The 14,429-nt window shown below is 47.9% G+C and overlaps 1 protein-coding gene across 1 annotated transcript in view; it reads right to left on the bottom strand.

The window, feature by feature from the left end:
* CASKIN1 (CASK interacting protein 1) overlaps nucleotides 1-14,429 on the bottom strand; it is a 143,209-nt gene that overhangs the window by 127,786 nt on the left and 994 nt on the right. The gene's annotated exons all lie outside the window — the stretch shown is intronic.

Below are 14,429 nucleotides of genomic sequence, written 5' to 3'. Positions count from 1 at the left end.
AAAAGATATTGTTTTCATATATTACAAATAAAATTTGGGTTTAAAAAAAAAAAAAAGATTGACTCAGCCTTCCATTCTTCCAAGGTTGGTAAAATGAGTACCCAGCTTGCTGGGGGTAAAGTAAGAACATAAGAGAAGCCATGTTGGATCAGGCCAGTGGCCCATCCAGTCCAACCCTCTGTGTCACATAAGAACATAAGAGAAGCCCTGTTGGATCAGGCCAATGGTCCATCCAGTGCAACCCTCTGTGTCACATAAGAACATAAAAGAAGCCATGTTGGATCAGGCCAGTGGCCCATCCAGTCCAACCCTCTGTGTCACATAAGAACATAAGAAAAGCCATGTTGGATCAGGCCAATGGCCCATCCAGTCCAACACTCTGTGTCACATAACAGAAGTCATGTTGGATCAGGCCAATGGCCCATCCAGTCCAACACTCTGTGGCACATAAGAACATAAGAGAAGTCATGTTGGATCAGGCCAATGGCCCATCCAGTCCAACACTCTGTGTCACATAAGAACATAAGAGAAGCCATGTTGGATCAGGCCAATGGCCCATCCAGTCCAACACTCTGTGTCACATAAGAACATAAGAGAAGCCATGTTGGATCAGGCCAGTGGCCCATCCAGTTCAACACTCTGTCACACAGTGGCCAACCCCCCCCCCCCAAAAAAAAACCCAAGTGCCATCAGGAGCTTCACAAGTGGGCCTAGAAGCCCTTCCACTTTGCCCCCCCCCACCGCCCCAAGCACCAAGAATACAGAGCATCAATGCCCCAGACAGAGAGTTCCAACAATAAGTGTAGATGACTGGGGAAGACAACGGCAAACCACCCCATAAAAAAGTCTGCCGTGAAAATGTTGTGATGCAACGTCACCCCAGAGTCGGAAACGACTGGTGCTTGCACCTTTAACTTTTAAGGAGGATCCTGGGTTCTAATCCAAAAGGAGATCCGTGGAACATCCACTTGTTTATTGTAGCTTTGGCTTTTGTGGACTGGGCCTACTTTTTAAGACACCCGAAGCTGCATTCTTTTACAAGCTGCTGGAAACATCTGGCTGGGAGATGGTCAGATCCAGCAAAATAATTCTGAAACTCTTAAAGCCCCAGGAGCTGCCTTTTGAAGGTGGTCCTGGAGAGATGGTAACAGGCAAATTCACAGGGCAACCGCTCCCCACCTGTGGGGTGACCTGCCCCCTCTCTGCTCCCCGCCTGAGGAAGCGTCGTGGCATCCCAGCGTCTCTTGCATGCCATTTATGAATGGCCAGACCCCCAAAGGACGAGGCAGCCAGACGCTTACATATTTATAACCCTCTGCATTATTCAGCTCGGCAGATGAAATGCCTTTGAAGAAGGAAAGGGGAAAGGAAAGAACCTGTCCACGCCATTTAAGAGAAAAGTAGAGGGGGGTACAACCACGCCAATAGCTGGATACTCCGCACAACTAAGGCTGATTTGAGTTGCCCAGGAAATCAAGGAATCTCAAAGCAGACTCTGCTACACCATCGAGCAACATCTGGCAATGGAGGCGTCAGCAGCAGTCGGCCAAGATCTCCAGTGGGAAAGAAAAAAGACTCCAAAACCTATGAGGCAGTGCTCTAGCTGGAGAACAGCAGTAGAACATTCTGGCCATATTTCCCATGGCCATTTCTCTTCACTTTTTTCTCCATGTGGAGAAGAACAGGAACAGCGAACAGGAACCAGCCAGCTGTAGTGGATAAAGGATCCCGGGTGACCTGGGTTCGAATCCCCACTCTGACAGGAAAGTTTGTTAGGCGACCTTAGGATCACTGCAAACTCTTTGCCTGGCCGATCTCATGGGGATGTGGCTGTTGCAGGAGAATGGGGGAGAAGAGAATATTATTCTAAGTTGCTTTGAGTCCCAGCTTTAGGGAGAAAAGAGGGATACAAATTTAAAAATGCAATACATATTCCCTTGCATCCAATAATGGAGTCTAGTTCGAAAACTCCTTCTGTCCTAGGTACCAGGGCTAGCATCTGATTGCAAGCAGCTCTCTAAGCAGGGAAGTCCGGGCATCAACAAAATAGGACTCAGGGGGAACCTTAAAGGCTAATGAAATTTATTCCAACATAAACTCACTTCATCAGGTGCACTGTAAAGCCATCAGGCTGGTTTATACACGGCAGAGAAAGGGAGAGAGCATGCTACAAAGACACAACAGCTATTATGGTGCAGTGGTAAGAGCACTTGACGAAGATCTGGGGAGACCCAGGTTCGAATCCTAACTTTGCTATGGAAGCTTGCTGAGGGGACATGGGCCAGTCACACACACGGAGCCTAGCCCACCTCTCAAGATTGTTGTAAGGATAAAATGAAGGAGAGGAGAACGCAACTTTGGTTTCCAATTGGGTGTAAATGAAGTAAATAAAACAATAAAGAGAGGCTTGATTCAAAACAAGACCTATTCCAAAGAATAATCAGTTCACTCAGAAAGGATGTGAGACGCTCCAAACTGCTGAATAAAACCAGATTCTGGCGACACCTTAAAGACGAACAAAATTTATTCCAGAATCAGATGTCCTGATTCAAAGCTCATTTCATTCGCTGTATAACATGCAATTTTTGTGAGGTAGGCAAAATGCAAAATGTAGTTCACGAGGGATGAAATGTGATAATCAGATACAACAGGAAATGACACACGTTTAGCCGAAGTAATTAGCATCTGTAAGGGATGTGATACAATACGCAAGGTATTAACACCTCTACCGAGTTAGGAATCACAGGTTCCCATTCCAGCTCCTGAGAAGGACTTTGTTTTGAGCTGGTTAATGAATTCTAATGCATCAGTTTCACATTGAAATCTCCCATTGAAGTCCCTCTGTAAGAGAACTACAGCTTTTAAATCCCCAACAGAACGCTTCTGGAAGTTTAAAACGTTCTTCCAGTGGATTCCAGCTATTGTAATTTTAAAACATCAGATTTATGTCCATGCCAGAATTCTTCCCAAAAAGCTTTCCTTGCTGACCCCAACTTGAAGGAAATGGGGATTTCTGCAAAGCACCAAGTGAGGTTGGCTGAACCAGGACTCTGGTGCCTGCGCTTCTGGAATCCGGGGACCTTGTCCCAAACACTTGCAGCACCAGCCCAGTGGATTTACGTACAGGTAGATGGTATGTATGTATATATAGATATATATAATTTTTCAATTGATCTTATTCTATTTATATCCTCCCCTTTCCTGCAGACCAGGCTCAGGGTGGCTTACATCATAGTAAACAGTTGAAACATCATCACAATCAAAACAATTAAAACAACATTTAAAACAACATAACATAGAGCCCTATCTCTACAGCAGAAGCAACCAAACTTGCTTAACGTAAGAGCCACATAGAATAAACATAAGATGTTTGAGAGCCACAAGACGTGGACTTCAGATGTATGACAGTCACAAGACAGGGAGGGAGGGAGGAAAATAGATGGGGAAGGGGGGGGGATGGAGACAGGTGGAAAGAAAGCAACTTTAACTTTAAATGCATTCTTCAAGCCACAGGATGGCATGGCCTGGAGAAGCAATTTAAAGAGACAAATCCCTTCTCCAAGCTGGCTAACGTGGCGGTGAGGGCTTCAAGAGCCACACAACATGTGTGAAAGAGCCACGTGTGGTTCTTGAGCCACAGTTTGGCCACCTCTGCTCTACAGTGATCCAAAGAGGAATCAGAACACAATAATCGAACACGGGGGAGGCCCAAAGCACGTGACAAATGATGCCCGCTACCTCAACTAAAAGGCCTGGTAGAAGAGCTTCATCTTACAGGCCCTGTGGAACTGTAATAGGTCTCACAGGGCCCAGATCTGACAGGAGTTCATTCCACCGTATAGGGGCCTGAGCAGAGAAGGCCCTGGCCCTCATTGAGGCAAGACAGACATCCCTGGGACCACCAAAAGATGCTGAGTTGCTGATTTCAGAATCCTGTGAGGCTCATATGGGGAGAGGCGGTCCCAAAGGTATTTGCAAAAATATTTGCAAAAATGATTTTCTTTTTTGGGGGGGGAGGGGAAATCTCCTTTTAAGAACTGCTTAAGAGCTTTGCATTCCCTTGCATATAAAAGAAGCACAGAGGTAAGGCCCTCTCCTGCTACACCTATCATAGCTAAGCCGCTTTGGAAAGCTTTAAAGAGATCCTTGAGAGCTTTAAGACAATTAAAAGGGGAAGGATTAAACCGCAAGACTGGCGTGCAAGAGCACTTTCCCAGACAAACAGCGGCAGAGGGCCTGGAGCCTCACACCCCTCCTTGCCCCACTCAGGCTCTTGCCAGCCAGCAAAGGAACAGAACTTTCTCCAGAGATGTCTTTAAACCATGAAGAGCATGCCGAAATCCTGGAGCAGTCGGTGTCTGGGGTTCCAAAGATGGGAGGCGCTCTCCCAATCTGTCAAGGAAAGCTTGAAGTTACCGCTGGTCCACAGCAGGGGTCCCGCTCCATGGTCTGTCAGCCACCGGGCCTTGAGATGTATAATTATTTCTTTATATATTACAATGTAGTGATAAGACGACGACATTGGATTTATATCCTGCTCCGCACTCCGAATCTCAGAGTCTCAGAGCGGCTAACAATCTCCTTTCCCTTCCTCCCCCACAACAGACACCCTGTGAGGTAGGTGGGGCTGAGAGAGCTCTTACAGCAGCTGCTCTTTCAAGGACAGCTCTGTGAGAGCTCTGGCTGACCCAAGGCCATTCCAGCAGCTGCAAGTGGAGGAGTGGGGAATCAAACCCGGTTCTCCCAGATAAGAGAGCTCTGGCTGACCCAAGGCCATTCCAGCAGCTGCAAGTGGAGGAGGGGGGAATCCAACCCGGTTCTCCCAGATAAGAGAGCTATGGCTGACCCAAGGCCCTTCCAGCAGCTGCAAGTGGAGGAGTGGGGAATCCAACCCGGTTCTCCCAGATAAGAGAGCTGTGGCTGACCCAAGGCCATTCCAGCAGCTGCAAGTGGAGGAGTGGGGAATCAAATCCGGTTCTCCCAGATAAGAGAGCTGTGGCTGACCCAAGGCCATTCCAGCAGCTGCAAGTGGAGGAATGGGGAATCAAACCCAGTTCTCCCAGATAAGAGAGCTCTGGTTGACCCAAGGCCATTCCAGCAGCTGCAAGCAGAGGAGCGGGGAATCAAACCCTGTTCTCCCAGATAAGAGAGCTCTGGCTGACCCAAGGCCATTCCAGCAGGTGCAAGTGGAAGAGTGGGGAATCCAACCCGGTTCACCCAGATAAGAGAGCTCTGGTTGACCCAAGGCCATTCCAGCAGCTGCAAGCAGAGGAGCGGGGAATCAAACCCTGTTCTCCCAGATAAGAGAGCTCTGGCTGACCCAAGGCCATTCCAGCAGGTGCAAGTGGAAGAGTGGGGAATCCAACCCGGTTCACCCAGATAAGAGAGCTCTGGCTGACCCAAGGGCATTCCAGCAGCTGCAAGCGGAGGAGTGGGGAATCAAATCCTATTCTCCCAGATAAGAGAGCTCTGGCTGACCCAAGGCCATTCCAGCAGCTGCAAGTGGAGGAGTGCGGAATCAAACCCAGTTCTCCCAGATAAGAGTCCGCACACTTATCCACGACACCAAACACTTTAGAAATAAAGCACACAATTGTATCATCTCGAACCCACCCACCCCACTCCCCCGTCCCTGGAAAAATTGTCTTCCACAAAACTGGTCCCTGGTGCCAAAAAGTTTGGGGACTGCTGGTCCACAGTCCCAAGGCAGGCTTGTCAGGACTCAGCACGTCTGGGGAAGTTGCCCCAGCAGCCAGTTTCTTTCCAGGATCCATTCAAGACCTGACCTTTCAAACGAAACAGCCTGGGGCTCACGTACCCAAAGGACCTCTTCTCCCTGTACATACCAGGCCACGGTGGACTATTAGCACCTCAAGGAAGAGGGCAAATAAAAATGGGAATAAATCAGCCAGCTTAAAAAACCAAACAACATTTATCCCAGGAGAAGAGTTCCTGCGTCAGACCTGATGCATAGACAACAGGCAATTATTGTTAGGGGGGCAAATTGTGGTACCTGTTACAGGAGGAAGAGAAATGCAAATACGAGGAGCGGTTACAGAGGTGTAGCTGAAGGAATTAACTTTGGGAAGGGGTGGGATGCATTTGGTATTAGCACTGATAATTGGGTTAGGAATTCCAGGCTTCCTTAACAAATTCTAAGTGGATGGTTTTGTGTTGGACTCATGTCTCCAGGGTGAAATTGCTGAGTGAGGGCTCATTAACAAATTCAAGACAATATACCTCCCCACCCAGGCCTTAATAGGAACCTGGGATTCCTGACTCAATACAGCTGCTAATATCTTGCATTTCCCATCCCTGGCAGATGTTAATTACGCCAGCTGCACTTCTATAGCTTCCTGCTGTATCTGCTGACCTCAGTTCATTCTTCATTAAGTTTTTTTTTAATTTGCCCATCTAAGAACAGCTGAGTGTCTCACATCCATTCTGACTCAAGTGATTGCTCTTTGGATTAAATTTTGCCTTGGACTGGCCTGTCTTTGTAACAACCCCCCCCCTCCACATACACACACCTTCCTGGCCTATTTTTGTATCATCTTACAAAGTCATCTCTGGCTCATGAAAGTTTGTACCGGAAGAAATTTTAAGTCTTTAAAAGGCTGCAGTAATTCTGTTTTATTCTGCTGCCACAGACTAACAGAACTAAGTATCTGGAATTATAGCGAGGGAACCAAATCCTTAATCAAACCCAGGGAGAGACTGTTAAATTTCCTGATGAATCCCTAATTCAGCACGTTCACATCATATTCTCCCTTTGAAGCTTTTCTGTTTGAGGACACTTACTTACCTACACACAGACAGATGTGTGTGTTTTATATATTTCAGACCAGGAACAGAATTCAGTAGAGGATTCAAATGTTCCACCAAGCCCTTCTGGTTTTGAATGTCAGATCTGGGTCCACTTATCCTGTTGTGTTGGCTGTGGGTGTAGTTTGGCTGGAGTGTGTTGGCTGTGGTGCGTGGGTTGGCTAGAGATGTGTGTGTTTTAAGCCAGGCTTGTTTTGACTTAAGCTGGTACCTGTCATGTAATTATTTTTAAACTATTCATGCCATGAATGTGGCACCAGCAAAACTTTGCTACTAATGTGAACTCAAAACACAACATGGAGATAACACACACACACACACAGCCCTGTTGCGAAAGAGCAAGGAAGGGAGGCTGCGAGAGATGCAGAGGTCTGAAAAAGAGCAGTCACACTGGGCTAGAGCAAAGCTAGCTAAGGCCTCGTTCACACGCCCAAGACTAGACTACCGCAATGAGCTCTACCTGGGGCTGCCCTTGAAATGCAGTAGCCAGCCTGTAGGTGAAGACAGGGCACTATAGCAACATATTATGTTGGTCTTTAAAGCAGAAATACTGTCTGTGTGTTCCATTCCAGGCTCAAATAAAGGTGCTGGGTTTAGCTTTTAAAAGCCCTATAGGCTGCATCTAGGGCCAGGGACCCACATACCCATAGGGTCATCTCTCTGTATAAAAGTCTGTCTGTGCCAAACTGTGATCATCTGTGCAATCGCCCCCCCTCCCCCCCTTTCTGGGTCTCTCCCCTGGAAAAGTGGAGCCTGCTGCATCCAATTCCAAGCTCATTTCAGCCCTTGCATCTGACAGAGATGCACCCAAAGTCCTCCCCTCCCCATTGTTCACTCACTGCATCTTATTTCGGAGAGCTTCTAATGGGGCCCAGACCTGTGGGGTGCCAGCCAATCGCACTCTTGCTGATTTCTATTGGGGGAAATCTATATTGGATTGTTGCGTGTGGGAATAGCGTTTGCAATTTACAGCTTTCTTCTTGTTTATTAACATACGTACAAACGCATATATAATTTACAGACAAGCAGCAACGAAATGAACAAATTATATTAATTCGAAGAAGGCAAAATGGAAGGGTTCCATCTTGCAGTTCCAAAAAGAAGCAAATAACCAACAGCCATTAAACATACCCAAACTACAGGAATCTTCTCTCTCAAATCTCTGTCAGTTCATTACTCCGCCGGCAGCATATTGGGCCGAAAGGGATACAGCCGGCTGCCTCTGGGTGGGAATTTCATCTTCCCACTCGCAGTTATTACCATTTCTGTACCCATAAGTGAACCAAGAATCCCATAAGTGAACCTGTGGAATTCACTGCCACAGGAGGTGGTGGCGGCTACAAGCATAGACAGCTTCAAGAGGGGGTTAGATAAAAATATGGAGCAGAGGTCCATCAGTGGCTATTAGCCACAGTGTGTATATATATGTGTGTGTGTGTGTGTGTGTGTATGTATGTATGTATGTGTGTGTGTGTGTGTATATATATATATATATATATATATATATATATATATATATATATATAATTTTTTTTTGGCCACTGTGTGACACAGTGTTGGACTGAATGGGCCACTGGCCTGATCCAACATGGCTTCTCTTATGTTCTCATGTGACACAGAGTGTTGGACTGGATGGGCCACTGGCCTGATCCAACATGGCTTCTCTTATGTGACACAGAGTGTTGGACTGGATGGGCCACTGGCCTGATCCAACATGGCTTCTCTTATGTTCTCATGTGACACAGAGAGTTGGACTGGATGGGCCACTGGCCTGATCCAACATGGCTTCTCTTATGTTCTTATGTGACCCAGAGTGTTGGACTGGGTGGGCCATTGGCCTGATCCAACATGACTTCTCTTATGTTCTTATGTGACACAGAGTGTTGGACTGGATGGGCCATTGGCCTGATCCAACATGGCTTCTCTTATGTTCTCATGTGACACAGAGTGTTGGACTGGAGGGACCATTGGCCTGATCCAACAGGGCTTCTCTTATGTTCTTATGTTCTTAATCAGTGCCATATTGGGTGGGGGAAGGGTTAAAATTTGAGATAACCCAATAAAATGACTTCAGGTTCCAAAGGAATATTCTTCCTTCCTCCTTATATATCGCATTAAGGTGCCTCTTTAAAAACCAAACCAACCTGAATAGCTTTTAAGATAAGACTGCTGCATCTGAGAACATGATGTATGGCCTCAGTTCTACCTTGTTTGGAGACTGCTTCAATACAGCGCTGAGCGCAAGGGGAAATCTAGGAACGTTTTAGTGAATAACGAAGAGTACAATCCTAACTATGCTTTCTTGGTGTAAGACCCACTGAATAGACTTCAGTAGGGTTCTGAGTAGACTTGATTAGGATTGTTCTCTAAAACTGTAAAACTCCCCAAATGCTGAGGCCTCTGGGGAGGGACGGTAGCTCAGTGGTAGAGCATCTGCTTGGTAAGCAGAAGGTCCCAGGTTCAATCCCTGGCATCTCCAACTAAAAAGGGTCCAGGCAAAGAGGCGTGAAAAACCTCAGCTTGAGACCCTGGAGAGCCATGAATGGGGCTGTGGCTCAGTGGCAGAGCATCTGCTTGGGAAGCAGAAGGTCCCAGGTTCAGTCCCCAGCATCTCCAACTAAAAAGGTCCCTCCCCTTTTCTGGACCTTGGCTGTCGAGACAGGGAAACCAAAACGGTGCCCAGCAATTTTTTAAAAAGCAAGTATGGGGAAAGTCCTGAAGCGTGTGCAGAGTGCCTTTTCATGACACAACCAACCTCTCAGCCTTAGGATCCAGGGGCAAGGGAGGAAGCTACAAAGAGAGGCATACACCGGTCTAAGCCCCGGCAACAGCAGCTTCCAAAGATAAGCCCTGCTCTAAGATCAGCGGTCCCCTGCCTTTTTTTTAGCAGGTAACCTACAAGTTCAAGTGTACTTGGTATGCTGACCCACTTTCGAAAAAACCCGACGCGTGCATAAATCAATAAAACTCCAAAAGCCTGGGACCCACTTTCACAGGCTCTGTGACCCACTTTGGGGCTGGGCCTCACCAGATGGGATGCACTGCTCCAGCAGCACAGTTCTTTTCCAAGCTATCCCAAATGGAATTAAAGGAAGAGGCCTTCCGGAAGGGGCACCCCGTGAACAATGGCTCCAGGGGGTTGTTGCAACTGGTAACCATTCGCCAAACAACATGATCAAGGGACTGCCTATTGTGTACTGAATCCATTTCAACATGTCGGTATGGCCGAGGACCTGCCTACCTAAGGGACCGCCTTTCCCCATACATATCCCAGAGAGCACTGCGTTCAGGAGGGCAAAATCTGTTCTCCATTTGCAGACCAAGGGAAGCCAGACGAAGCTCTACACGAGCCAGGGCCTTCTCAAAAAAGGATATTATAGCATTGGAGAAAGTCCAGAAAAGGGCAACTAGAATGATTAAAGGGTTGGAACACCTTCCCTATGAAGAAAGGTTGAAACGCTTGGGGCTCTTTAGCTTGGAGAAACGTCGACTGCGGGGTGACATGATGGAGGTTTACAAGATAATGCATGGGATGGAGAAAGTAGAGAAAGAAGTACTTTTCTCCCTTTCTCACAATACAAGAACTCGTGGGCATTCGATGAAATTGCTGAGCAGACAGGTTAAAACGGATAAAAGGAAGTCCTTCTTCACCCAAAGGGTGATTAACATGTGGAATTCACTGCCACAGGAGGTGGTGGCGGCCACAAGCATGGCCACCTTCAAGAGGGGTTTAGATAAAAATATGGAGCAGAGGTCTATCAGTGGCTATTAGCCACAGTGTGTGTGTGTGTATAAATAATTTTTTTGGCCACTGTGTGACACAAGAGTGTTGGACTAGATGGGCCGTTGGCCTGATCCAACATGGCTTCTCTTATGTTCTTAGGTTCAGTGGCAGCACTGATGTTATGGAATGCTCTCCCAGGGGCAACAGGAGCCCTTCGGGACCTCTCCCAATTCCACAGGGCCTCCAAAACCAAATTTTTTTCAACCTGCTCATAACATTGGAGGAGGCTGCCACTGTTAAGTTGCTGAACAATGACCGTTTTCGCACACAGCTCACCTCGCAGTCACAATCCTGTTCCCTCCACAGTGTCCAGTCAGATTTCGCACCATCTGCGCTGGAGTTACAGGAAGTGTCGCGGCTTTTGCGCAGCAAACGTAAACCGCTAAAACCCAGTTTACGTTTGCTACACAGAAGCCGCGGCACTTCCTATAACTCCGGCGCAGATGGTGCGAAATCCGACCGGACGCTGCGGAGGGAACAGGATTGTGACTGCAAGGTAAGCTGTGTGCGAAAACGGTAATTATCATCTGCAAGACCGCTAATAGAGTAATAATGGAACAGAGAACTGAGACATGGAGAAACCGTGAAGAAGAAGAATTGCAGATTTATACCCCGCCCTTCTCTCTGAATCAGAGACTCAGAGCGGCTCACAATCTCCTTTCTCTTCTCCCCTCCACAACAGATACCCTGCGAAGTGGGTGGGGCTGAGAGGGCTCTCACAGCAGATGCCGTTCCAAGGACAACTCCTGCGATAGCTATGGCTAGCCCAAGGCCATTCCAGTAGCTGCAAGTGGAGGAGTGGGGAATCAAACCCGGTTCTCCTTCTTATAGCATCTAATAATGTAGTTTTAAATTGTTTATATGTTTTTATTCTTTTATAACTGTAATATGAATTGTTTTTATTGTGACTGTTAGCCGCACAGAGTCCGCTCGCGGAGTGGGCGGGCATGCAAATCTAAAGTAAATAAAGAAATTAAAAAGGGGGGGGGTTACTCCTGAACTGCTGGAACACCAAGATGTTAAGCAGAGACAGGATCTGGGCCCTGCGCCCACATCCACCATTGAATATAGAAGATGCAGCTGGGAAGCTGAAGTTAGCTTGGGGATAGCAGAGGCCTTGCCTGTTGCTGCATAGAAGACGATGAATCACAGCAGAGTCCCGCAAACCGGAAATGCTCTTATTAGAACAGCTTTCAGGGAGGCAGATTCCCCACCCCACCTGCCCTGAGTTAAAATAGGAATCTGGAACCACGCGTCTCTCTAAATGCTTTGTTTAGGCTGTGAGAAAAGCAAACGGCACCCAACCCTTGGGCTTCCCAGCAAAACGGTTTCTCAGAAGTGCCTCTCTGCTGGAAGAAGGGCCTAGAACAGTGACTGATACAGAGGCATAACGGGCAGCCTCCGCTAATGCAAAGATCGTTCCGCCAAGTCTTTGCAACAGGGCCAAGAGACTCTAATTCCTTTCCTTAAATGCTGAGGGGAAACAGTTCCTTGCTTTTGACAGATTTATCTGGTATGGCAGAGTAAAGCAGGGAAGGAATTCAGCACCAGTGAGTATGATTTTGGAAGATTTTCCGTTCTTCCCTCAAAACAGTGAAAGTGCTATATACTCAGCAGAAAATGCGTTTTAGAAAAATGGGAGGAAAAGTATGTTGATCGATACTTGTCAAGTATGTATATCATAAATGCTTTGCATTACAGAGAACTGCACTTCTGTGACACCTCCAGTCCTCAAACAAATCACAACTTTGGGGTTAGAGGGAATCAATGAAATCCACAACCAGCAGCCCAAAGACACTGATTAGAAAGGAAATCGACTCTCCCCACCCCCCTTTCGTCAGGTAGGTCGCTTCCAGAACTCAGGAAAGAATAGGTAGGAGTGCGCCTGAACATATACAAAGTGCATTTCTTTCCCCACTAGGAAACTCATACCCAGACATCCCGTGTGGCACTGAGACTAAACTAAGACGAGAGAGAGAAAGTAAAAGGTAATTCCCTGTGCAAACACCAGTCATTTCCAACTCAGTGGTGACATTGCTTTCACAACTTTTTCATGGCAGACTTTTTTTAATGGGGTGGTCATGTTCAAATTCTGCTCTTACACTAAGATGGCTAGGTTACCAGGGGCCTTCTCTCAGCCCAACCTACCTCAGGGTGCTCACAGATTAAGATGAAGTGCGGAAAAACTACATACATCACCCCTGAGCTCTCTGCAGGAAAGGTGGGATAAAAATAAAACAAATACAAACAAGGTTGCAGAGCACAGGCAAATTTTAGCTCCGGTGAAGAACCTGTCAAGTTGCCTTCTACTGAATTGTCAGTATTGTCTACTCAGACTGGCAGCCGCTCTCCAGGGTCTCAAGCGGAGGTCTTTCCTGTCACCTCCTGCCTGGTCCTTTCAACTGGAGATGCCGGGGATTGAACCTGGGGCCTTCGGCATGCCAAGCAGAGGCTCTGCCACTGAGCCACAGCCTCTGATTTCATCAGGTCTCAGAAGCTAATCAGGGGACAGCCCTGGTTAGTGCCTGGATGGGAGACCATCACAGAAGTCCTGGGTTGCCACTCAAAGGCAGACGACAGCAAAGCGAACATCTGAGCTGCAACTTCACGCTACAGACAGTGCCCCTTTTTGGGGTCTCCCTGCCAAACGCAAGGGACAGGATCTTCCACCCCAAGGCAAACAGTGGCCTCCTCAAACCTTACGTGCTGAAGTGGCCCCCAAATGACCAAATAGTGCACCTTATAAGAACACATGGTCTGGTCTGACGCAGGAGTCTTGAAAAATTGTGTCACTATCTCAAAGAACCAACTTTCCAGCTGGGCAGGACCCTGAGGATGGACACAGCTCTCAGAGTGCCAGGGCAAACACCAATCGCCAGGAAGACAGATACTTGTCCATAGCCTTCTTCTTGCAACTGAGGGGGCAATCTCTGTCCATTTCCCCATCCCTGATTTTTTTTTTTCCCAGTACAACCGCAGGGCAAACCATTTCACAGGTTTCTGGCAGCAAACTCTGGCTTGTCACTGAACAGGCACTCCACAGGAAGCGACAGGCAACCTCCGCTCGCCAATAAATGCACCCAAAGACACCCACATAGGGTGCGTTCACATACTATGCATTTTAAAGCCTCTGATGCACACAGTGGGCCCCAAAGCCATCCTTCGCAGCAGCCTGAATGTGAAATACTGCCCCGAATTCAAATACGGAGACAAGAGTCAGGGCCAGCATTCCCACTACGCTGAGTGAGCGTGAGCTAGCTCACAGTTTTATAGCCTCCAGCTCACACCTTTTTGTCTTCGCTCCAGAAAAATGGCCTCAGAGCACAATAATTTATGCAGCAGCTCACAACTTTAATGCCGGTAACTCTCAAAGTAGAATTTTTGCTCATAAGACCCCACAGCTTAGAGGGAACACCGGTGAGGGCCAAGCTTTTTCTGGAAACCTTACTCAAGAGGAGTCCTCAGCCATGATAGCTGCAGTTGCCCAGGGGGTGGGACACACCAGATTCAAGGCTGCGTCGCCCGCAATCACACCCAGGTCTCTGAAGCTCTTGTCCCGGGGCCAAGGGAACTGCAGGCACCCTCAGCACTCCCGAAAAGCCCAGGCACGGAGACGCTGCTGCAAACGCAGCCAGGCAATCCCCACCAGCCTCCAACACACTCTCGGTTCACAAGCCTGGCAATGCAGGCACAACCGCGCTCGCCCCAAATCAGCCTGCCACACGGCGTGGCACCCTCGACCCACCACGGCACGGCAGGAGGGGAGGAGCAGGCAAGGCAGCCCACAGCGGGCCTTGGCTGCAAAAGGAGCCTATTTCTG

The sequence above is a fragment of the Heteronotia binoei genome, chromosome 20 (genome assembly GCF_032191835.1).
Source record: "Heteronotia binoei isolate CCM8104 ecotype False Entrance Well chromosome 20, APGP_CSIRO_Hbin_v1, whole genome shotgun sequence".
NCBI classification, from domain to species: Eukaryota; Metazoa; Chordata; class Lepidosauria; order Squamata; family Gekkonidae; genus Heteronotia; species Heteronotia binoei.
Note: the sequence above shows the minus strand (reverse complement) of the source record. Positions and strands in the feature narration are given on the sequence as shown.